The 23,875-nt window shown below is 39.1% G+C and overlaps 1 long non-coding RNA gene across 1 annotated transcript; it reads right to left on the reverse strand.

The window, feature by feature from the left end:
* Positions 1-802: 802 nt before the first annotated feature.
* On the reverse strand, positions 803-5,962 carry LOC145813938 (uncharacterized). Its single transcript, XR_014357400.1, has 2 exons — positions 1,336-5,962; positions 803-1,262 (listed from the first exon to the last, which is right to left on the reverse strand). It is a non-coding gene; the product is annotated as an uncharacterized LOC145813938 (long non-coding RNA).
* Positions 5,963-23,875: the final 17,913 nt, after the last annotated feature.

Here is a 23,875-nt window from a genome sequence, read left to right on the forward strand (position 1 = left end):
GATGGTAGCAACGACAACGACATAATTGAGTAGCAACGGCAGGGACGACGTTGATGGCAATGGCAGGACTGAGTTCTTTGTAGTTACAGATCTTGTTTTCCAAACCACATATATTAGTAGATTACCGGTTTTCCCTTATTGCTGCTGGTTTTTTGACAAATTTTGTTGTTTGTTGTTATAGTTTCAATAGGTCTTCTTATTTGGTCCCTCCTTGTTTTCTTTTTATTGTTCTTTCTCGAAAAAGTCATTTCCTAACGCACCTCATAAAAAAATTAAAAAGTCACTACAAAAGCCAAATCCCAAACAAACTCAACTTGTAGTGGTCTGATCTTTTTTTCTTTCTTTTAATTTTGGGTAATCTTCTTTTAGAAGTCTTTAGGTTCAGCATGTTTGCTTTGAGACTAGCTACTAGTGCTCTATGTGAGTGTATGTAGTTGCTGCTACTGAGACCTAGATTATAATTTACCATTATACATATGATTTCATCAATATTAAATGAAGATTTGGTGTTCAATGGTATTGTACATATAAAATTTTCAATTTTTAATGAAAACCCCAAGTTTCCCTATATCATTAATTCTTTCATTATTATCTCATATTTTATTCTGCCATTTATTTTGTCATATAGTTTATGTATGATTAAACAAGGTTCACTTAGGTGTCATAGTAATCCATATCACTAAAACTTCAATACATGTTATCAATTTCGCTTTCAAAGTTTTTTAATCTTCTAGATTGTGCCACTGTATATGGTACTGAATTCCAATTTTAGGGTTCCAATTCGAATTGAATTGGCAATTGACAGAGTAAAAAACAAATTAATAATTTGATAGTAATATGTGTTTTACATTGATTGGATGAGCCCTTTGTAATTTTTCAAAATTACAAGCCAGACAATGATTGAGTATAAGAAGTCAGTTCAAAAGAGTTACATTGACGACAACAAAAGTAACCTTGTATTGGCATTCAAAATGCTACTTTTGAAAACAAACAGAAAAAAAACCAAAACAAAAAGCTGTTAAAATGATTTTTAAAGCTTTTTTGTCTACTAGATGAGACGCTCTCTTACCAAGCGTGACCAAGCGTGATATCTGAATTCGAATCTTATCTTTTTTAGGAGTTGACAAGTCACTCATATAAGAAGCTTCTTGTGTAACATCAAATATCGTTAATCTAAATTCGAATCTCATCACTAGACACAAGTCACACGTATAAGGAGCTTCTTGTTTAAGATCAAATATCGTTGTATGCATTATGACTCCCTGCAAAAATGGATATAGATTGAGACATTTAAATTATACACCAATCATGGAGGTGGGTGGGAGTGGTATATACCTCAAGAATCCCAAGCTATAATCAAAGCCCCTTCACTTCTAGTCTCTATAAATAAAGCTGCAATTGCTTTTGTTCCAATTCACATTGATTCAATAAAAGAGAAATTTGAGAAATACTTAGCCAATAGTACCCTCTCTTTCTTTTTTTTTTTCCCCCTTTTTTTCAAAATTCTAATAATCCAACAAACAGCAGAGAGAAAAATATGGATGATCCGGCTTCGGCTCCGGCGCCTCAAGAGATGACATACGTTGATCATGTCAAACAACGTCAAGCGGATAAAGGCTGCCTCTATGCTTGGTCTGTACTTCTTTCATGCATTTCCAAGTTTTTCCTTCTTTAGTGATTTTTTTTAATAAAGTTTTTTGAACATGTTTGATGCAGCCTATTTGCGATGTGTTGCTGCTTTTGCTGCTATGAGACTTGTGAGTGTTGTTTGGATGTTCTCTGTTGTAAATGCTCCTAATTTATGTATGTAGAAGAAGGGAGGTGGGATTATTGTGTGACAGTTATGTGTGTGTGTTTTCTCATCCTAGCTTCTTCGTTGTTCCTTTATATTTCAGTTATATTTGGTCACCTCAGGTGACCTAAGTGAGTGTAACGATTGAGTTTGTAAATTTGGATTTGTTTGAAATTATTGGTTGCCCTCTTTTACTTCAAATAAAATAAAGCCTCAAATATTTGACTATTTATTATAATGTACATTCACAAACTCATAGCTTTGATTTTTTATTTTTTATTTTTGGTAGAAAGGGAAGAGTGAGCCACATTGCTTACTAGCGAAACATGAATCCGAATATTACACCCTAAGCAAGCATAATTGATTAAAATGGGTAATTAACCATTTAATAGTTTGCCAATATGAGGCATGGGAACCCTATAAATAAACATAAAAAGAGCAATGTAGAACATTATAAAATATATATATATATATATATATTGTCTCAATTTCTTATGGTTTTCTCCGAAACATGTTGACACGTAAGGTGATAAACATATTATAGTAAGAAAAGATGGTTATCTTCATATTATTTAAAGTAAAACGGGGCCATTATTAAACCACAATTTCAATGCTAGTAATACATAGTCAATCTCTTCATTTCGATGTGAGCAGTGGGCTCATATATAACTCTCCCCATAATGTGAATCGATTTAAATCAAGGCCATGAATATTCTCAACCAATCTAATAAATCTACTTAGTTTATACATTTCTTTATAATGTGCAATAAATAAATAAATTAATTAACTTCAAAATTTCAGGCAAGACAAACTTTAATAAATATTATAATAGGTGTCTGTGGGTACTTGTATCAAGCTCGATATGTGGTAAGCCCTACAAGTGCCACATCACCAAAACCCCACTCACGTGGCAGACCAATAAGGCACCACGTCGGGCATGTCATATGTTTGCTACATGGCAAGCCCTACGGGCGTTATGTGCCAAGGCAGCCAAGACTATATGCTTAGCCTAAGCGGGAGCATACATATAAGCCCAAATATATCTAGATATGAAGAGCCCTGCAACAGGCAGCACCATGGCCCCAGGGCCCATGGTCCTTCATATCTCGCTCCAAGGCCAAACAACAATACAATCAGCTCCCGGTTCACTTGGACTTGGATTGATAAACAATGGCTCTCCTAAACATTGAGATAGGCCTGCGGCCCAACCTCCTGCTTGGTCGCCTAGAGGCGAGCCCCTGGCTCTCTTAAACACTAAGGTGGGCCCTGGCCCATTTATCTACTTGGATGCCTAGGTTGGGAGCAGGACCCAGGTACTACTGCTCGGGATCATCAGAGGATACTGGACTGGCGGTTGAGGTCATGGGATCGCCGAGATGTTTGTCTTCTTGCTAAGACAACTCCATCTCGACTAGGCTTGGAGAAGAGGCAATAATGACCTTACGTTCATGTCATCCGATGTATATACGAAACGTTACTTTCTGCCTGTCATGAAACGTTGCTCTCCGCCTGCCGTCAAACCACAAACGACAGAAGGGCTTATATCACTTCTGGCAGAGTTGAGGAGAACGAGCCACCTGTCCAACAGTTTGCTTGGGCTCCAATACTTCTGTGGCCTATATAACGTATCATATATGCAGCGAGACACAACAACAACAATACAACCAAGTTTCATACTTAAACACCCTCTCTCACTTTGCATTAATATTCAAGGTCTATCACTGCCAACCTCTCCCTCTCCAAGCTTGCCTTGACCTCTTCCTCTCCACCTCTGGTGATCTCAAGCCATTGAAGTGCCCGCCATCTTCCCGGACTACCTTTAACCACACCTCTCACCCACATTATACTCTGCTGGGGAAGAGTGGTGCTTGCTTCACATGGCACCCAAAAAGAACACTGGAACTGCAATAGCGACATCCCAAGGTGGCGGTAGGGAGACCTTAGCGGTGACCTCAGAACACAACTCCGGCAGCTCTCCGGAAGAACAAACCTCCTAACCGGTTATAGCAAATCAGCTACGTGTATTGACTGAGAGCGTCACCTCCCTTCAACAGAACCAACAAATTTTAATGGACGCCCTGCTAGCCTTACAAAGGGCATCTACGCTCCCATCATCATCTAACCCTCCTACATCATCTCAAAATGGCACTCCGCCATTAGCCCAGAATGGCTCAGAAGCCAACCTCGCTACGCAAAACGACTTACGAACCCAAGCAGAAGGACAAACAGCCCCCTCGCTCCCTCCATTAGCTCCCATCCAGACACCCCCACCACACGTTGGGTCCATTAGTGGAGCTCCCACTGCAGTGGCTTCGACTGGCTCTCCAACTCTTCCAGCAAATCAGAACTTTTCCCAGCCATTAACATTGGAGGTCGTAAAAGAGCACATAAATAGCCTACTTCAGATGAACAAAGGTCACATTCCTACCTCTCCAGAATTGAACCTCCGTCCCCCTTACCCTATTCACATCGCAAGTCTTCCATATCCGGTGGGATATACAGTACCCAAATTTGTCCATTTCGACGGACGAAAAGGGAACGCCAGAGAGCATGTTTCACGCTTTCTTGACGCCCTTGGAGCTCACCGAGAAGACCGAAACCTTCCCATAAGGGAATTCTCCAAATCCCTCACAGATCGAGCATTCTCGTGGTATGCCAACCTTGCTGTTGGCTCTATTTCTTCATGGGAAGACTTGGTAAAAAAGTTTTACATCAAGTTCTTCTACGTTGAAGAAAGGTTAACCACCCTTCATCTTATGAGAGAAACACAACGACTTGGAGAGGACATTCTCGTTTACGTCCGCCGTTTCAGAGAAAAAGCAGTAGATATACAAGTACCCACAATAATCATCAATATCCTCTCACAAAGACCGACAGAGAGAGATCTAGACCACCACATCTCCATCATGTCAGCACCATTGGAAAACCCAAATGAAAATTTGGGACTTGGGTGGGACATAGAGAACTTTGCAGATCTCAACATGGGAGAAGAGAGCGCTTCCCACAATGCTCAGTCAAACATCTTCTACAACATTCCACTTAACATTCTCTTCTTCAACACTGAGGGCGTCGTTCGCCCTAACTTTCTCCAACACTACATGCACCTACATTCTAGCGGACGCTTCCACCTCGTCATCATCACAAACACAAAAAAAAAGGGAAAGCGAGGCCCAGTTCATGAGCCAAATCATGGGTTACTCCAACACCAAGACCATGAACCCACCTCCCAGCAGCATGGAAAGAGTAACGGGCGGAATTTGGTGCCTATGGAATGAAGCTGAAATCTCATGTGATGTAATAGAGATCCCGTGGAATCAAGCCATCGCCCAACAAGCCCACATCTTTATTCGGCCGGCTACATAGCCAATCTATGGGAGATTCGAAGCATACCTCACGGAAGATAACTCTAAGAAGACGATACCCAGATTGTTGTTTAGCTTCCAACGCACCAGGTCCTCCTCACCCAACTCGCAACTGTGGCTCGCCACTTCCCAACTCCCCCTCCTCGCTTCTCACCTTCTCTATCACCTGTCAATTACCGAGATTTTGCCCATTTCCCTCAAGAATCGACGACAGCAACTAATCCCCAAAATCCTTTAGCAAAGAAATCAAAACCCTAGCCCTCCTCTAATGTCAGCTCACACTCCTTCACTTCTGCGCAGAATCTTCGATCAAGATCCAAACCCATTTCCTTTGGCAAAACACTGTGTTCGCAGAACCTTTTTAAAATCGATTTCAAACATTGGCAATACAGACGACCAACCCCAGCGGCAGACCCAGAACCACCCTTACGGCTCGCCGACGGCAACCTCTACGCTTCGCAGGTAACTCTCTTCCTTCTCGCCTCTCTTCTCTCTTCGTGCCGTCTCGGAGCTCGTCGGCGGCAAGCTTTTTTCCCTTCCACGGCTGTCAACCTTCTCTCCCAGTTGAACTTTGGATTTTCTAGTCTTTCACTCTAAGTGGGATTCTAGGTTTTGGTTAGAGAGAAAACCAAAGGTATACCCAGACACAAATCTTCCCAAACAGTTTTCCTAATGGTATAGGAAACCTAGTTGCAGATAACCATGTCAATAAAACATCCTTGCACACCTTGGGTAAAGGGAGAAGACGTGGGTAGCAACCGGATAATACAGAGTCCCTCTCTGATCTAGTTCAAAATAATAATAATAATAATAATAATAATAATAATAATAATAATAATTAAAAAAAAAAAGGGTATGCGCAATGGATAAAAGGAGAAGTGGACGAAGTAACTAGAATTTGGACAGCTCTGGTCAAATTCAAAGTACACGAAATACAAAAAAAAAAAAAAAAAAGGGTGAACTCTCCTTTCAAACAATTTCGAACAAACTAAAGTCATATACACAAACTTCTTTGAATTATATATATATATATATAAATATATAAATAATAATGTGTATATATACACACATATTCAAGATTGCACCTTTCCGAAGATGAATCCTTAAACCAATCGAACTCTTTGCTACAGACTGCAAATACCTTAAAGCCTTCAAAAAGTCACTTTACTAATAGCTACACAAGCTATCACATTATACTATGAGCAACTCCAAAATTAGTAGGTCTGCTCTAAACCTATAACTTCAATTTATGAGTTGTCTTCTTCATGGATCGCCTATTCCCAATGTAAAGCTGCAAAAGTTAGTAAATTCACCTCCTCTTTCCCAATGCAATCTTATCTTTATAAAAGAGAAAATACGGGACGACAACAACAACAACAACAACAAAAAAAAAAAAAAAGGCAAATTCATATCTACTCGCCAACATTCTCCTCTCAACTTTAACAACCCATTCTCTCTAAATGACTTCCGGAGGAGAGAGGCACCGAGATAACACCATTTGGCGGCCGGTGAACAAGGCTCCAAACCAAAGATGCTCAAACTATAGAGCTTCAAGCTCCAACTCTAGAGCTTCAAGCTTCACTCCTACTCACCGTCGCCGCCCTGTGTGTGAATTCTTTCGAAAGATGCTCTCCATGCCTCCATGGCAATTCCAAGATCTGCTATTCGAATCCCCTTGGATCCAACACCCAATATCTGCTCATACAGTCGTAGAGGTACCGGAAGAATTCTGGGGTAAAATAAGAGGATGGTACAAGGCACTAACCATTCCAAAACTTTACACAATACCACTATCCTACACTTGGTGTTTGCGAAACCAAGAAATCAACCTCACTCTCCAAGGATCCACCTGCCAGGCAAATCAGGTATTAATCCCACATTTCGAGAAAATCCGCATCAATATCCTCTCACAAAGACCGACAGAGAGAGATCTAGACCACCACATCTCCATCATATCAACACCATTGGAAAACCCAAATGAAGATTTGGGACTTGGGTGGGGCATAAAGAACTTTGCAGATCTCAACATGGGAGAAGAGAGCGCTTCCCACAACGCTCACCCAAACATCTCCTACAACATTCCACTTAACATCCTCTTCTTCAACATTGAGGGCGTCGCTCGCCTGAACTTTCTCCAACACTAAATGCACCTACATTTTAGCGGACGCTTCCACCTCGTCATCATCACAAAAAAAAAAAAAAAAAGGGAAAGCGAGGCCCAGTTCATGAGCCAAATCATGGGTTACTCCAACACCAAGACCATGAACCCACCTCCTAGCGGCATGGAAAGAGTAACGGACGGAATTTGGTGCCTATGGAATGAAGCTGAAATCTCATGTGATGTAATAGAGATCCCGTGGAATCAAGCCATCGCCCAACAAGCCCACATCTTTATCCAGCCGGCTCGCACCGAATGAAATTTAAAATGTAAACTCTCCATGAGCAATCCAAATGCCCCAATTGTATCAAAAGCCTAATTTTAGACGACTCTATCTGAATACTTGTCTGCATGAGTTAATATTTTTCAAAACTTTTTAACATAGTCATATACAAATACTCTCATTAGCAATAAGAGCATCTGTACAGGGGGCATTATTGTGGGTACTTGTATCAAGCTCAATATGTGGTAAGCCCTACAGGTGCCACATCACCAAAACCCCACCCACGTGGCAGACCAATAAGGCACCACGTCGAGCATGTCGTATGTTTGCTACATGGCAAGCCCTACGGGCGTCATGTGCCAAGGCAGCCAAGACTATATGCTTAGCCTAAGCGGAAGCATACATATAAGCCCAAATATATCTAGATATGAAGAGCCCTGCAACAGGCAGCACCATGGCCCCAGGGCCCATGGTCCTTTATACCTCGCTCCAAGGCCAAACAACAATACAATCAACTCCCGGCTCACTTGGACTTGGATTGATAAACAATGGCTCTCCTAAACATTGAGATAGGCCTGTGGCCCAACCTCCTACTTGGTCGCTCAGAAGCGAGCCCCTCTCTTAAACATCGAGATAAGCCTGCGGCCCATTCTCCTACTTGGTCGCTTGGAGGCGAGCCCCTGGTTCTCTTAGACACTAAGGTGGGCCCTGGCCCATTTATCTACTTAGATGCCTAGGTTGGGAGCAGGACCCAGGCACTACTGCTCGGGATCATCAGAGGATACTGGACTGGCGGCTAAGGTCATGGGATCGTCGAGATGTTTGTCTTCTTGCTAAGACAACTCCATCTCGACCAAGCTTGGAGAAGAGGCAACAATGACCTTACGTTCATGTTATCCGATGCATATACGAAACGTTACCTTCTGCCTGCCATGAAACGTTGCTCTCCGCCTGCCGTCAAGCCACAGACGGCAGAAGGGCTTATATCACTTCTGGCAAAGTTGAGGAGAACGAGCCACCTGTCCAACAGTTTGCTTGGGCTCCAATACTCCTGCGGCCTATATAACGTATCATATATGCAGTGAGACATAAAAACAACAATACAACCAAGTTTCATACTTAAACACCCTCCCTCACTTTGCAATAATATTCAAGGTCTATCACTGCCAACCTCTCCCTCTCCAAGCTTGCCTTGACCTCTTCCTCTCCACCTCCGGTGATCTCAGGCCATTGAAGTGCCCGCCATCCTCCCGGACTACCTTTAACCACACCTCCTCCGTAGGTGCCCTTTGTAAGGCTAGCAGGGCGTCCATTAAGAGTTGTTGGTTCTATTGAAGGGAGGTGACGCTCTCAGTCAATACACGTAGCTGATTTGCTATAACCGGTTACGAGGTTTGTTCTTCCGGAGAGCCGCCGGAGTTGTGTTCCGAGGTCTCCGCTAAGGTCTCCCTACCGCCACCTTGGGATGTCGCTATTGCAATTCCAGTGTTCTTTTTGGGTGCCATGTGAAGCGAGCACCACTCGTTCCCAGCAGAGTATAATGTGGGTAAGAGGTGTGGTTAAAGGTAGTCCGGGAAGATGGCGGGCAATTCAATGGCTTGAGATCACCGGAGGTGGAGAGGAAGAGGTCAAGGCAAGCTTGGAGAGGGAGAGGTTGGCAGTGATAGACCTTGAATATTAATGCAAAGTGAGAGAGGGTGTTTAAGTATGAAACTTGGTTGTATTGTTGTTGTTCCGTATTTGCTCTTTTATAAAGATGAGATTGCATTGGGAAAGAGGAGATGAATTTACTAACTTTTGAAGCTTTACATTGGGAATAGGCGATCCATGAAGAAGACAACTCATAAATTGAAGTTATAGGTTTAGAGCAGACCTACTAATTTTGGAGTTGCTCATAGCATAATGTGATAGCTTGTGTAGCTATTAGTAAAGTGACTTTTTGAAGGCTTTAAGGTATTTGCAGTCTGTAGCAAAGAGTTCGATTGGTTTAAGGATTCATCTTCGGAAAGGTGCAATCCTGAATATGTGTGTATATATACACATTATTATTTATATATTTATATATATATATATATATATATATATATATATAATTCAAAGAAGTTTGTGTATATGACTTTAGTTTGTTCGAAATTGTTTGAAAGGAGAGTTCACCCTTTTCTTTTTTTTTTTTTTTTGTATTTCGTGTACTTTGAATTTGACCAGAGCTGTCCAAATTCTGGTTACTTCGTCCACTTCTCCTTTTATCCATTGCGCAGACCCTTTTTTTTTTTTAATTAATTAATTAATTAATTATTATTGTTATTATTATTATTATTATTATTATTATTATTATTATTTTGAACTAGATCAGAGAGGGACTCTGTATTATCCGGTTGCTACCTACATCTTCTCCCTTTACCCAAGGTGTGCAAGGATGTTTTATTGACATGGTTATCTGCAACTAGGTTTCCTATACCATTAGGAAAACTGTTTGGGAAGATTTGTGTCTGGGTATACCTTTGGTTTTCTCTCTAAACAAAGCCTAGAATCCCACTTAGAGTGAAAGACTAGAAAATCCAAAGTTCAACTGGGAGAGAAGGTTGACAGCCGTGGAAGGGAAAAAAGCTTGCCGCCGACGAGCTCCAAGAAGGCACGAAGAGAGAAGAGAGGCGAGAAGGAAGAGAGTTACCTGCGAAGCGTAGAGGTTGCCGTCGGCGAGCCGTAAGGGTGGTTCTGGGTCTGCCGCTGGGGTTGGTCGTCTGTATTGCCAATGTTTGAAATCGATTTTTAAAAGGTTCTGTGAACACAGTGTTTTGCCAAAGGAAGTGGGTTTGGATCTTGATCGAAGATTCTGCGCAGAAGTGAAGGAGTGTGAGCTGACATTAGAGGAAGGCTAGGGTTTTGATTTCTTTGCTAAAGGATTTTGGGGGTTAGTTGCTGTCGTCGATTCTTGAGGGAATGGGCAAAATCTCGGTAATTGACAGGCGATAGAGAAGGTGAGAAGCGAGGAGGGGGAGTTGGGAAGTGGCGAGCCACAATTGCGAGTTGGGTGAGGGGGACCTGGTGCGTTGGAAGCTAAACAACAATCTGGGTATCGTCTTCTTGGAGTTATCTTCCGTGAGGTATGCTTCGAATCTCCCATAGATTGGCTATGTGTGTGTTTATTTATTCGCTATATATATATATATGTTTTGTCTGTTTTGTGATGAAACAAAGAAAAAGAAAAGGGGGCAGACTGTTGTAAAAATAAATAAAAAGATAAATAAATGAGGAGGTAAGTCAAAAATGAAGAGCTGCATTTTGGAGAGTTGTATAATAATAAAACTGTTATTATTTTGGTAAAGAGCCAAGGGTTCGAGAACTTTTTTTTTTATTTACTATTATTATTTTGATACATATTAGAGAAATAGTCGGGAAATAAAAAAAATAAAATATTAGACCAAGATATTAGGGAGTTACAAAACTAGAGTTCCATGCTTAGAATATTAGGGTGTTATGAGATTGGAGATTTCGAATAAAATATTAGAATTGTGGGGAGCTATGGAATTGGTGAGCCCTAAAAATTTAGGATAGCCATGATTTTTGAGAGTTTGAAAAATGTTAGGGAGTTGAAAAAAAATGAAGACCTCTAAAATTGATAATAAAATATTAATGAGCTAAGAAATTGGTGAGATATAAAAATAATAATAAAATATTAGTGAGCTATGAGAATGGTGAACTAACACATAAAGAGTTATGGAATTGGAGAACTCTAACAAAAAATTAATAAAATATTGTGAGCCATGAAATTGGTGAGCTAGAAACATAATAATAAAATATTAGTGATCTATGAAAATGGTGAGTTAATCCATGGAGAGTTATGGAATTGGAGAACTCTAAAAAATTAATAAAATATTGGTGAGCCATGAAATTGGTGAGCTAAGAAAATAATAATAAAATATTAGTGATCTATGAGAATGGTGAGCTAACACATGAAGAGTTATGGACTTGGAGAACTCTAACAAAAATTAATAAAATATTGGTGAGCCATGAAGTTGGTGAGCTATAAAATATTAGTGATCTATGAGAATGGTGAGCTAACCCGTGGAGAGTTATAGAATTAGAGAACTCTAACAAAAAAATTAATAAAATATTGGTGAGCCATGAATTGGTGACTAAGAAAATAATAATAAAATATTAGTGAGCTGCGAGAATGGCGAGCTAACACATGAAGAGTTATGGAATTTGAGAATTCTTAACAAAAATTAATAAAGTATTGATGAGACATGAAGTTGGTGAGCTAAGAAAATAATAATAAACTATTAGTGATCTATGAGAATGGTGAGCTAACACATGAAGAGTTATGGACTTGGAGAATTCTAACCAAAAAATTAATAAAATATTAGTGAGCCATGAAGTTGGTGAGCTAAGAAAATAATAATAAAATATTAGTGATCTATGAGAATGGTGAGCTAACCCGTGAAGAGTTATGGACTTGGAGAACTCTAACAAGAAAATTAATAAAATATTGGTGAGCCATGAATTGGTGAGTTAAAAAAATAATAATAAAATATTAGTGATCTATGAGAATGGTGAGCTAACACACGGAGAGTTATGGAATTGGAGAGTTCTAACAAAAATTAATAAAATATTGGTGAGCCATGAATTGGTGAGCTAAGAAAATAATAATAAAATATTAGTGATCTATGAGGATGGTGAGCTAACACATGAAGAGTTATGGACTTGGAGAACTCTAACCAAAAAATTAATAAAATATTGGTGAGCCATGAAGTTAGTAAGCTAAGAAAATAATAATAAAATATTAGTGATCTATGAGAATGGTGAGCTACCCCATGAAGAATTATGGGATTGGAGAACTCTATCAAAAATTAATAAAATATTAGTGAGCCATGAAATTGGTGAGTTAAGAAAATAATAATAAAATATTAGTGATCTATGAGAATGGTGAGCTAACACACGGAGAGTTATGGAATTGGAAAATTCTAACAAAAATTAATAAAATATTGGTGAGCCATGAATTGGTGAGCTAAGAAAATAATAATAACATATTAGTGATCTATGAGAATGGTGAGCTAACACATGAAGAGTTATGTACTTGGAGAATTCTAACCAAAAAATTAATAAAATATTGGTGAGCCATGAAGTTAGTAAGCTAAGAAAATAATAATAAAATATTAGTGATCTATGAGAATGGTGAGCTACCCCATGAAGAATTATGGACTTGGATAACTCTAACAAAAAAAAATAATAATAATAAAATATTAGTGAGGCATGAATTGGTGAGCTAAGAAAATAATAATAAAATATTAATGATCTATGAGAATAGTGAGCTAACCCATGAAGAGTTATGGAATTGGAGAACAAAAATTAATAAAATATTAGTGAGCCATGAAATTAGTGAGCTAAGAAAATAATAATAAAATATTAGTGATCTATGAGAATAGTGAGCTAACCCATGAAGAGTTATGGTATTGGAGAACAAAAATTAATAAAATATTAGTGAGCCATTAAATTGGTGAGCTAAGAAAATAATAATAAAATATTTGTGATCTATGAGAATGGTGAGCTAACACATGAAGAGTTATGGAATTGGAGAATTCTAACAAAAATTAATAAAATATTGGTGAGCCATGAATTGGTGAGCTAAGAAAATAATAATAAAATATTAGTGATCTATGAGAATGGTGAGCTAACCCGTGGAGAGTTATGGAATTGGAGAACTCTAACTAAAATTAATAAAATATTGGTGAGCCATGAAATTAGTGAGTTAAGAAAATAATAATAAAATATTAGTGAGCTACGAGAATGGTGAGCTAACACATGACAAGTTATGGAATTGGAGAATTTGAACAAAAATTAATAAAATATTAGTGAGCCATGAAGTTGGTGAGCTAAGAAAATAATAATAAAATATTAGTGAGCTATGAAATAATAATAAAATATTGGTGAGCCATGAAATTTGTGAGCTATGACATGGATAGCTATGAAATTTGTGAGCTATCGCATGTGGCTCTAACTCTAACACTTAGAAAAATTTATAAGGATTGAGAATGAGCTCTAAACATAATGGAAGAGCTATAAAATTGGTGAGCTAATGACATGGAGAGCTATGAAATTGGTGAGCTTTCACATATGGCTCTAACTCTACACTTAGGAAAGTTCATCAAGATTGGGAACGAGCTCTAAACATAATAATAATAAAATATTGGTGAGCCATGAAATAATAATAAAATATTGGTGAGCCATGAAATTGGTGAGCTATGACATAGAGAGTTATGAAATTGGTGAGTTACGACATGGAGAGCTATGAACTTAGTGAACTATCACATATGGCTCTAACTCTAACAATTAGGAAAATTCATAAGGATTGAGAACGAGCTCTAAACATAATACTATTAAAATATTGGTGAGCCATGAAATTGGTGAACTATGACATGGAGAGCTATGAGATTAGTGATTTATCACATATGGCTCTAACTCTAACACTTAGGAAGATTCGTAAAGATTGGGAACGAGCTCTAAACATAATACGAGAGCTATAAAATTATGAAGCTCAAAAATTAATAAAATATTATAGTTGTAAAATTGAGAGTCTAGTTAGCATCACATGGTGAGCCAAGAATTAGGATAACGCATCCGACTTTGATCCCTCACATGTTGGGGAGGCAGAACTGAAATCTGGTCCGCCCCTTGTTGGGAGCTAGGAACTGGGTGACTTGAGGAGGCCATGAAGGAGAGTAACTCTATTCATATTTGTGAGCTAATAAGATCAGAGAGCTGGTTTGAGGGATTTGAGAGAACATGAAGTAAAGTCCAAGAGCTAAAAATTAGAAGAGTTATTCTTATTTATTAATAAGCAAATAAATAATTATTATTTTTATTTATTTAGTTGATTAATTAATTAATTAATTATTATTATATATATATATATATATTTTTAAGTATAAGTGTGATTCATGAATGCAAAACTTACTTGTTGCAATTTAGGGTGATGTAGGTAAGAATTGTTTGCTCAGAATGAAGCGGAAAGCCGTTGTATGTTCGTCGAAGAAAGTGGCCAAAAAGTTGCCAAGCAAAGCAAGTGGGGAAGAGGCTGCATATACGGCGTGGTTGCGTCGGTTAGGCCTCCATGAGGAGGGTTGAGGTGCCGTTGGTCACCATGAGTGGGATTGTGGTGCTGTCATTCGTGCCCCTGATCTTACTGTTTCACTTATGTTTCAGGCCGCAGCACATAAAGCGGAAAAGTCAGGGAAGTGGTGGTTGACCAACTGGAGTTTATAAGTCGTGAGCATCCCTTCAATGCATAATGACACCAGCGGGTGTTCTTCCATCGGGTCTTGTATATCTACTGCTTTTTCTCTGAAACGGCGGACGTAAACGAGAATGTCCTCTCCAAGTCATTGTGTTCCCTCATAAGATGAAGGGTGGTTAACCTTTCTTCAACGTAGAAGAACTTGATGTAAAACTTTTTTACCAAGTCTTCCCATGAAGAAATAGAGCCAGTAGCAAGGTTGGCATACCACGAGAATGCTCGATCTGTGAGGGATTTGGAGAATTCCCTCATGGGAAGGTTTCGGTCTTCTTGGTGAGCTCCAAGGGCGTCAAGAAAGCGTGAAACATGCTCTCTGGCGTTCCCTTTTCGTCCGTCGAAACGGACAAATTTGGGTACTGTATATCCCACCGGATATGGAAGACTTGCGATGTGAATAGGGTAAGGGGGACGGAGGTTCAATTCTGGAGAGGCAGGAATGTGACCTTTGTTCGTCTGAAGTAGGCTATTTATGTGCTCTTTTACGACCTCCAATGTTAATGGCTGGGAAAAGTTCTGATTTGCTGGAAGAGTTGGAGAGCCAGTCGAAGCCACTGCAGTGGGAGCTCCACTAATGGACCCAACTTGTGGTGGGGGTGTCTGGCTGGGAGCCAATGGAGGGAGCGAGGGGGCTGTTTTTCCTTCTGCTTGGGTTCGCAAGTCATTTTGCGTAGCGAGGTTGGCTTCTGAGCCATTCTGGGCTAATGGCGGAGTGCCATTTTGAGATGATGTAGGAGGGTTAGATGATGATAGGAGCGTAGGTGCCCTTTGTAAGGCTAGAAGGGCATCCATTAAGAGTTGTTGGTTCTGTTGAAGGGAGGTGACGCTCTCAGTCAATACACGTAGCTGATTTGCTATAACCGGTTAGGAGGTTTGTTCTTCCGGAGAGCTGCCGGAGTTGTGTTCCGAGGTCTCCGCTAAGGTCTTCCTACCGCCACCTTGGGATGTCGCTATTGCAGTTCCAGTGTTCTTTTTGGGTGCCATGTGAAGCGAGAACCACTCTTCCCCAGCAGAGTATAATGTGGGTGAGAGGTGTGGTTAAAGGTAGTCTGGGAAGATGGCGGGCACTTCAATGGCCTGAGATTACCGGAGGTGGAGAGGAAGAGGTCAAGGCAAGCTTGGAGAGGGAGAGGTTGGCAGTGATAGACCTTGAATATTAATGCAAAGTGAGAGAGGGTGTTTAAGTATGAAACTTGGTTGTATTGTTGTTGTTCCGTATTTGCTCTTTTATAAAGATGAGATTGCATTGGGAAAGAGGAGGTGAATTTACTAACTTTTGCAGCTTTACATTGGGAATAGGCGATCCATGAAGAAGACAACTCATAAATTGAAGTTATAGATTTAGAGCAGACCTACTAATTTTGGAGTTGCTCATAGTATAATGTGATAGCTTGTGTAGCTATTAGTAAAGTGACCAGGCTTGGAGAAGAGGCAACAATGACCTTACGTTCATGTCATCCGATGCATATATGAAACGTTACTTTCTGCCTGCCATGAAACGTTGCTCTCCGCCTGCCGTCAAGCCACAGACGGCAGAAGGGCTTATATCACTTCTGGCAGAGTTGAGGAGAACGAGCCACCTGTCCAACAGTTTGCTTGGGCTCCAATACTCCTGCGGCCTATATAACGTATCGTATATGCAGCGAGACATAAGAACAACAATACAACCAAGTTTCATACTTAAACACCCTCTCTCACTTTGCATTAATATTCAAGGTCTATCACTGCCAACCTTTTTCCTCGTCATTTATTTATTTATTTATTTATTTTATTGTGATTTTCTTTCTTGTTGTGTTTCCTTTATGTGCTTCCAAGTTGGGCGCTTCGTTTCTTCAGGTACAAAGGTCACATAATGTGGGTGAGAGGTGTGGTTAGAGGTAGTCCGGGAAGATGGCGGGCACTTCAATGGCCTGAGATCACCGGAGGTGGAGAGGAGGAGGTCAAGGCAAGCTGGGGGAGTGAGAGGTTGGCAGTGATAGACCTTGAATATTAATGCAAAGTGAGAGAGGGTGTTTAAGTATGAAACTTGGTTGTATTGTTGTTCTTATGTCTCGCTGCATATACGATACGTTATATAGGCCGCAGGAGTATTGGAGTCCAAGCAAACTGTTGGACAGGTGGCTCGTTCTTCTCAACTCTGCCAGAAGTGATATATGCCCTTCTGCCGTCTGTGGCTTGACGGCAGGCGGAGAGCAACGTTTCATGGCAGGTAGAAAGTAACGTTTCGTATATGCATCGGATGACATGAACGTAAGGTCATTGTTGCCTCTTCTCCAAGCCTGGTCGAGATGGAGTTGTCTTAGCAAGAGGACAAACATCTCGACGATCCCATGACCTCAGCATTCAGTCCAGTATCCTCTGATGATCCCGAGCAGTAGTGCCTGGGTTCTGCTCCCAACCTAGGCATCCAAGTAGATAAATGGGCCAGGGCCCACCTTAGTGTTTAAGAGAGCCAAGGGCTCGCCTCCAAGTGACCAAGTAAGAGAATGGGCCGCAGGCTTATCTCGATGTTTAAGAGAGGGGCTCGTTTCTGAGCGACCAAGTAAGAGGTTGGGCCGCAGGCCTATCTCAATGTTTAGGAGAGCCATTGTTTATCAATCCAAGTCCAAGTGAGCCGAGAGCTGATTGTATTGTTGTTTGGCCTTGGAGCGAGGTATGAAGGACCATGGGCCCTGGGGCCATGGTGCTGCCTGTTGCAGGGCTCTTCATATCTAGATATATTTGGGCTTATATGTATGCTCCCGCTTAGGCTAAGCATATAGTCTTGGCTGCCTTGGCACATGACGCCCGTAGGGCTCGCCATGTAGTAAACATACGACATGCCCGACGTGGTGCCTTATTGGTCTGCCACGTGGGTGGGGTTTTGGTGATGTGGCACCTGTAAGGCTTACCACATATTGAGCTTGACACAAGTACCCACAATAATGCCCCCCTGTACAGATGCTCTTATAGCTAATGAGAGTATTTGTACATGACTATGTTAAAAAGTTTTGAAAAATATTAACTCATGCAGACAAGTATTCAGATAGAGTCGTCTAAAATTAGGCTTTTGATACAATGGGGGCGTTTGGATTGCTCATGGAGAGTTTACATTTTAAATTTCATTCGGTGCGAGCCGGCCGGATAAAGATGTGGGCTTGTTGGGCGATGGCTTGATTCCACGGGATCACTATTACATCACATGAGATTTCAGCTTCATTCCATAGGCATCAAATTCCGTCCGTTACTCTTTTCATGCCGCTGGGAGGTGGGTTCATGGTCTTGGTGTTGGGGTAACCCATGATTTGGCTCATGAACTGGGCCTCGCTTTCCCTTTTTTTTGTGTTTGTGATAATGACGAGGTGGAAGCGTCCGCTAGAATGTAGGTGCATATAGTGTTAGAGAAAGTTAGGGCGAGCGACGCCCTCAGTGTTAAAGAAGAGGATGTTAAGTGGAATGTTGTAGGAGATGTTTGGCTGAGCGTTGTAGGAAGTGCTCTCTTCTCCCATGTTGAGATCTGCAAAGTTCTCTATGTCCCACCCCAGTCCCAAATCTTCATTTGGGTTTTCCAATGGTACTGACATGATGGAGATGTGGTGGTCTAGATCTCTCTCTATCGGTCTTTGTGAGAGGATATTGATGCGGATCTTCTCGAAATGTGTGATTAATACCTGATTTGCCTGGCAGGTGGATCCTTGGAGAGTGAGGTTGATTTCTTGGTTTCGCAAAAACCAAGTGTAGGACAGTGGTATTGTGTAAAGTTCTGGAATGGTTAGTGCCTTGTACCATCCTCTTATTTTATTCCGGAATTCTTCCGGTACCTCTATGACTGTATGAGCAGATATTGGGTGTTGGATCCAAGGGGATTCGAATAGCAGATCTTGGAATTGCCATGGAGGCATGGAGAGCATCTTTCGAAAGAATTCACATACAGGGCGGCAACGGTGAGTAGGAGTGGAGCTTGAAGCTCTAGAGTTGGAGCTTGAAGCTCTATAGTTTGAGCCTCTTTGGTTTGGAGCCTTATTCACTGGCCGCCAAATGGTGTTATCTCGGTGCCCCTTTCCTCCGGAAGCCATTTAGAGAGAAGGGGTTGTTAAAGTTGAGAGGAGAATGTTGGCGAGTGGATATGAATTTGCCTTTTTTTTTTTTTTTTGTTACTGTCCCGTATTTGCTCTCTTATAAAGATGAGATTGCATTGGGAAAGAGGAGGTGAATTTACTAACTTTTGCAACTTTACATTGGGAATGGGCGATCCATGAAGAAGACAACTCATAAATTGAAGTTATAGGTTTATAGCAGACCTACTAATTTTGGAGTTGCTCAGTATAATGTGATAGCTTGTGTAGCTATGAGTAAAGTGACTTTTTGAAGGCTTTAAGGTATTTGCAATCTGTAGCAAAGAGTTCAATTGGTTTAAGGATTCATCTTTGGAAAGGTGCAATCCTGAATATATATATTATTTTTTTTGAATTCAAAGAAGTTTGTGTATATGGCTTCAGCTTGTTCGAAACTGTTTGAAGGGGGAGTTCACCCCCCTTTTTTTTTTTTTTTAATTTTTTTTTTGAATCTGGATTACAGAGGGGCTAGTTGGTTGCTTCGTCTTCTTCTTTTATCCGTTGTACAGAAGGGTGTTGTATAGGTTGGTTACCCGTAGCTGGGTGTCTTAGATTAGTGTACCATTAAGAAATTTGGCAAGTTTTGTGTCTAGGTATACCTTTCGTTCTCTCTCTAAACAAAACCTAGAATCCCACTTGGAGTGAAAGACTAGAAAGTGCTGAGTCCAGCTGGGAGAGGAAGGTTGACAGCCGCGAAAGAGGGGAAAAAGCTTGCCGCCGCCGAGCCCCGAGGTGAGATCCCACAGTGTTTGTGTGGGGCGAAGGCGCCACAGCTTCTGTCACACTGTTGTTGCTAAAATGGATTGTGAGGGGCGAGATTTTTGTATCTTGATCGAACTTCGAAGGCACGAACGAAGAGAGAGGAGAGGCGAGTTATTAGAGAGAAAGGAAGAGAGGTACCTGCGAAGCGCAGAGGTTGCCGTCGGCGATCCGTAAGGGTGGTTCTGGGTTTGCTGCTGGGGTTGGTCGATGTTTGAAATCGATTTTTGAAAGATTTTGTGAACAGTGTTTTGCCGAAGGAAAGTGGGTTTGGATCTTGATTGAAGATTTTGCACAAGTGAAGGTGTGTGAGCCGACACTAGAGGAGGGCTAGGGTTTTGATTCCTTTGTTAAGAGATTTTGGGGGTTAGTTGCCATCGTCGATTGAAGGGAAGAAGAAAAAAATTCGGTAATTGACTGGTGATAGAGAAGGTGAAAAGCGAAGAAGGTGATTTGGGGAGTTGCGAGCCATAGTTGCGAGTTGTGCGAGGACTTGGCGCGTTATCTTCCGTCTTCTTGGAGTTATCTTCTGTGAGGCATGCTTCGAATCTCCCGTAGATTGGCCATGTATGTGTTTATTTGTTTGCTATAGATATATATATGTATATATATATTTTGTCTGTTTTGTGATGAATCAAAGAAAAAGAAAAGGGAGGCAGACTGTTGCAAAATAAATAAATAAATAAATGACGAGGAAAGTAAAAAATGAAGGGCTGCATTTTGGAGAGTTGAATAATAATAAAACTGTATTATTTTGATAAAGAGGCAAGGGTTTGAGAACTTTTTTTTTTATTTTTTTATTTACTATTATTATTTCGATACATATTGGAGAAATAGTCGGGAAATAAAAAAAAATAAAAAATAAAATATTAGACCAAGATATTAGGGAGTTACAAAAGTGGAGTTCCACGCTTAGAATATTAGGGAGTTATGAGATTGGAGATTTCGAATAAAATATTAGAATTGTGGTGAGCTATGGAATTGGTGAGCCACGAAAATAATAATAAAATATTAGTGAGCTATGAGAATGGTGAACTAACACATGCACAGTAATGGAATTGGAAAACTCTAACAAAAAATTAATAAAATATTGGTGAGCTATGAAATTGGTGAGCTAGAAACATAACAATAAAATATTAGTGATCTATGAAAATGGTGAGTTAACCCACGGAGAGTTATGGAATTGGAAAACTCTAACAAAAATTAATAAAATATTGGTGAGCCATGAAATTGGTGAGCTAAGAAAATAATAATAAAATATTAGTGATCTATGAGAACGGTGAGCTAACACATGAAGAGTTATGGACTTAGAGAACTCTAACAAAAATTAATAAAATATTGGTGAGCCATGAAGTCGGTGAGCTAAGAAAATAATAATAAAATATTAGTGATCTATGAGAATGGCGAGCTAACCTATGGAGAGTTATGGAATTGGAGAATTAATAAAATATCGGTGAGCGATGAAGTTGGTGAGCTAAGAAAATAATAATAAAATATTAGTGATCTATGAGAATGGTGAGCTAACACATGAAGAGTTATGGACTTGGAGAACTCTAACAAAAATTAATAAAATATTGGTGAGCCATAAAGTTGGTGAGCTAAGAAAATAATAATAAAATATTAGTGATCTATAAGAATGGTGAGCTAACCCATGGAGAGTTATGGAATTGGAGAATTCTAACAAAAATTAATAAAATATTGGTGAGCCATGAAATTGGTGAGCTTAGAAAATAATAATAAAAAATTAGTGATCTATAAGAATGGTGAGCTAACACATGAAGAGTTATGGAATTGGAGAACTCTAACAAAAATTAATAAAATATTAGTGAGCCATAAAGTTGGTGAGCTAAGAAAATAATAATAAAATATTAGTGATCTTCAAGAATGGTGAGCTAACCCGTGGAGAGTTATGGAATTGGAGAATTCTAACAAAAATTAATAAAATATTGGTGAGCCATGAAGTTGGTGAGCTTAGAAAATAATAATAAAATATTAGTGATTTATGAGAATGGTGAGCTAACACATGAAGAGTTATGGACTTGGAGAACTCTAACAAAAATTAATAAAATATTGGTGAGCCATAAAGTTGGTGAGCTAAGAAAATAATAATAAAATATTAGTGATCTATAAGAATTGTGAGCTAACCCATGAAAAGTTATGGAATTGGAGAATTCTAACAAAAATTAATAAAATATTGGTGAGCCATGAAGTTGGTGAGCTTAGAAAATAATAATAAAATATTAGTGATCTATGAGAATGGTGAGCTAATACATGAAGAGTTATGGACTTGGAGAACTCTAACAAAAATTAATAAAATATTGGGGAGCCATAAAGTTGGTGAGCTAAGAAAATAATAATAAAATATTAGTGAGCCATGAAATTGGTGAGCTATGACATGGAGAGCTATGAAATTGGTGAGCTATCGCATGTGGCTCAAACTCTAACACTTAGAAAAATTTATAAGGATTGAGAATGAGCTCCAAACATAATGGAAGAGCTATAAAATTGGTGAGCTATAACATAGAGAGTTATGAAATTGGTGAGCTATGACACGTGGCTCTAACTCTAACACTTAGAAAAATTTATAAGAATTGGGAACAAGCTCTAAACATAATAATAATAATAATAATAAAATATTAGTGAGCCATGAAATTAGTGAGTTAAGAAATTAATAATAAAATATTGGTGAACCATAAAATATTGGTGAGCTAAGAAAATAATAATAAAATATTAGTGATCTATGAGAATGGTGAGCTAACACATGAAGAGTTATGGACTTGGAGAACTCTAACAAAAATTAATAAAATATTGGTGAGCCATGAAGTTGGTGAGCTAAGAAAATAATAATAAAATATTAGTGATTTATGAGAATGGTGAGCTAACCTATGGAGAGTTATGGAATTGGAGAATTAATAAAATATTGGTGAGCCATGAAGTTGGTGAGCTAAGAAAATAATAATAAAATATTAGTGATCTATGAGAATAGTGAGCTAACACATGAAAGTTATGGACTTGGAGAACTCTAACAAAAATTAATAAAATATTGGTTAGCCATAAAGTTGGTGAGCTAAGAAAATAATAATAAAATATTAGTGATTTATAAGAATGGTGAGCTAACCCATGGAGAGTTATGGAATTGGAGAATTCTAAAAAAAATTAATAAAATATTGGTGAGCCATGAAGTTGGTGAGCTTAGAAAATAATAATAAAATATTAGTAATCTATGAAAATGGTGAGCTAACACATGAAGAGTTATGGACTTGGAGAACTCTAATAAAAATTAATAAAATATTGGTGAGCCATGAAATTTGTGAGCTAAGAAAATAATAATAAAATATTAGTGATCTGTAAGAATGGTGAGCTAACCCGTGGAGAGTTATGGAATTGGAGAATTCTAACAAAAATTAATAAAATATTGGTGAGCCATGAAGTTGGTGCGCTAAGAAAATAATAATAAAATATTAGTGATCTATGAGAATGGTGAGCTAACACATGAAGAGTTATGGACTTGGAGAACTCTAACAAAAATTAATAAAATATTGGTGAGTCATGAAATTGGTGAGCTTAGAAAATAATAATAAAATATTAGTGACCTATGAGAATGGTGAGCTAATACATGAAGAGTTATGGACTTGGAGAACTCTAACAAAAATTTATAAAATATTGGTGAGCCATAAAGTTGGTGAGCTAAGAAAATAATAATAAAATATTAGTGAGCTATGAAATAATAATAGAATATTAGTGAGCCATGAAATTGGTGAGCTATGACATGGAGAGCTATGAAATTGGTGAGGTATCGCATGTGGCTCAAACTCTAACACTTAGAAAAATTTATAAGGATTGAGAATGAGCTCTAAACATAATGGAAGAGCTATAAAATTAGTGAGCTATGACATGGAGAGTTATGAAATTGGTGGGCTATGACACGTGGCTCTAACTCTAACACTTAGAAAAATTTGTAAGGATTGGAAACGAGCTCTAAACATAATAATAATAATAAGATATTAGTGAGCCATGAAATTAGTGAGTTATGAAATTAATAATAAAATATTGGTGAGTCATAAAATATTGGTGAGCCATGAAATTGGTGAGCTATGACATGGAGAGTTATGAAATTGGTGAGCTATGACATGGAGAGCTATGAACTTAGTGAACTATCACATATGGCTCTAACTTTAACACTTAGGAAAGTTCAT

This window comes from Camellia sinensis, chromosome 15 (assembly GCF_055761805.1).
Source record: "Camellia sinensis isolate YWXY chromosome 15, ASM5576180v1, whole genome shotgun sequence".
Taxonomy (NCBI): Eukaryota; Viridiplantae; Streptophyta; class Magnoliopsida; order Ericales; family Theaceae; genus Camellia; species Camellia sinensis.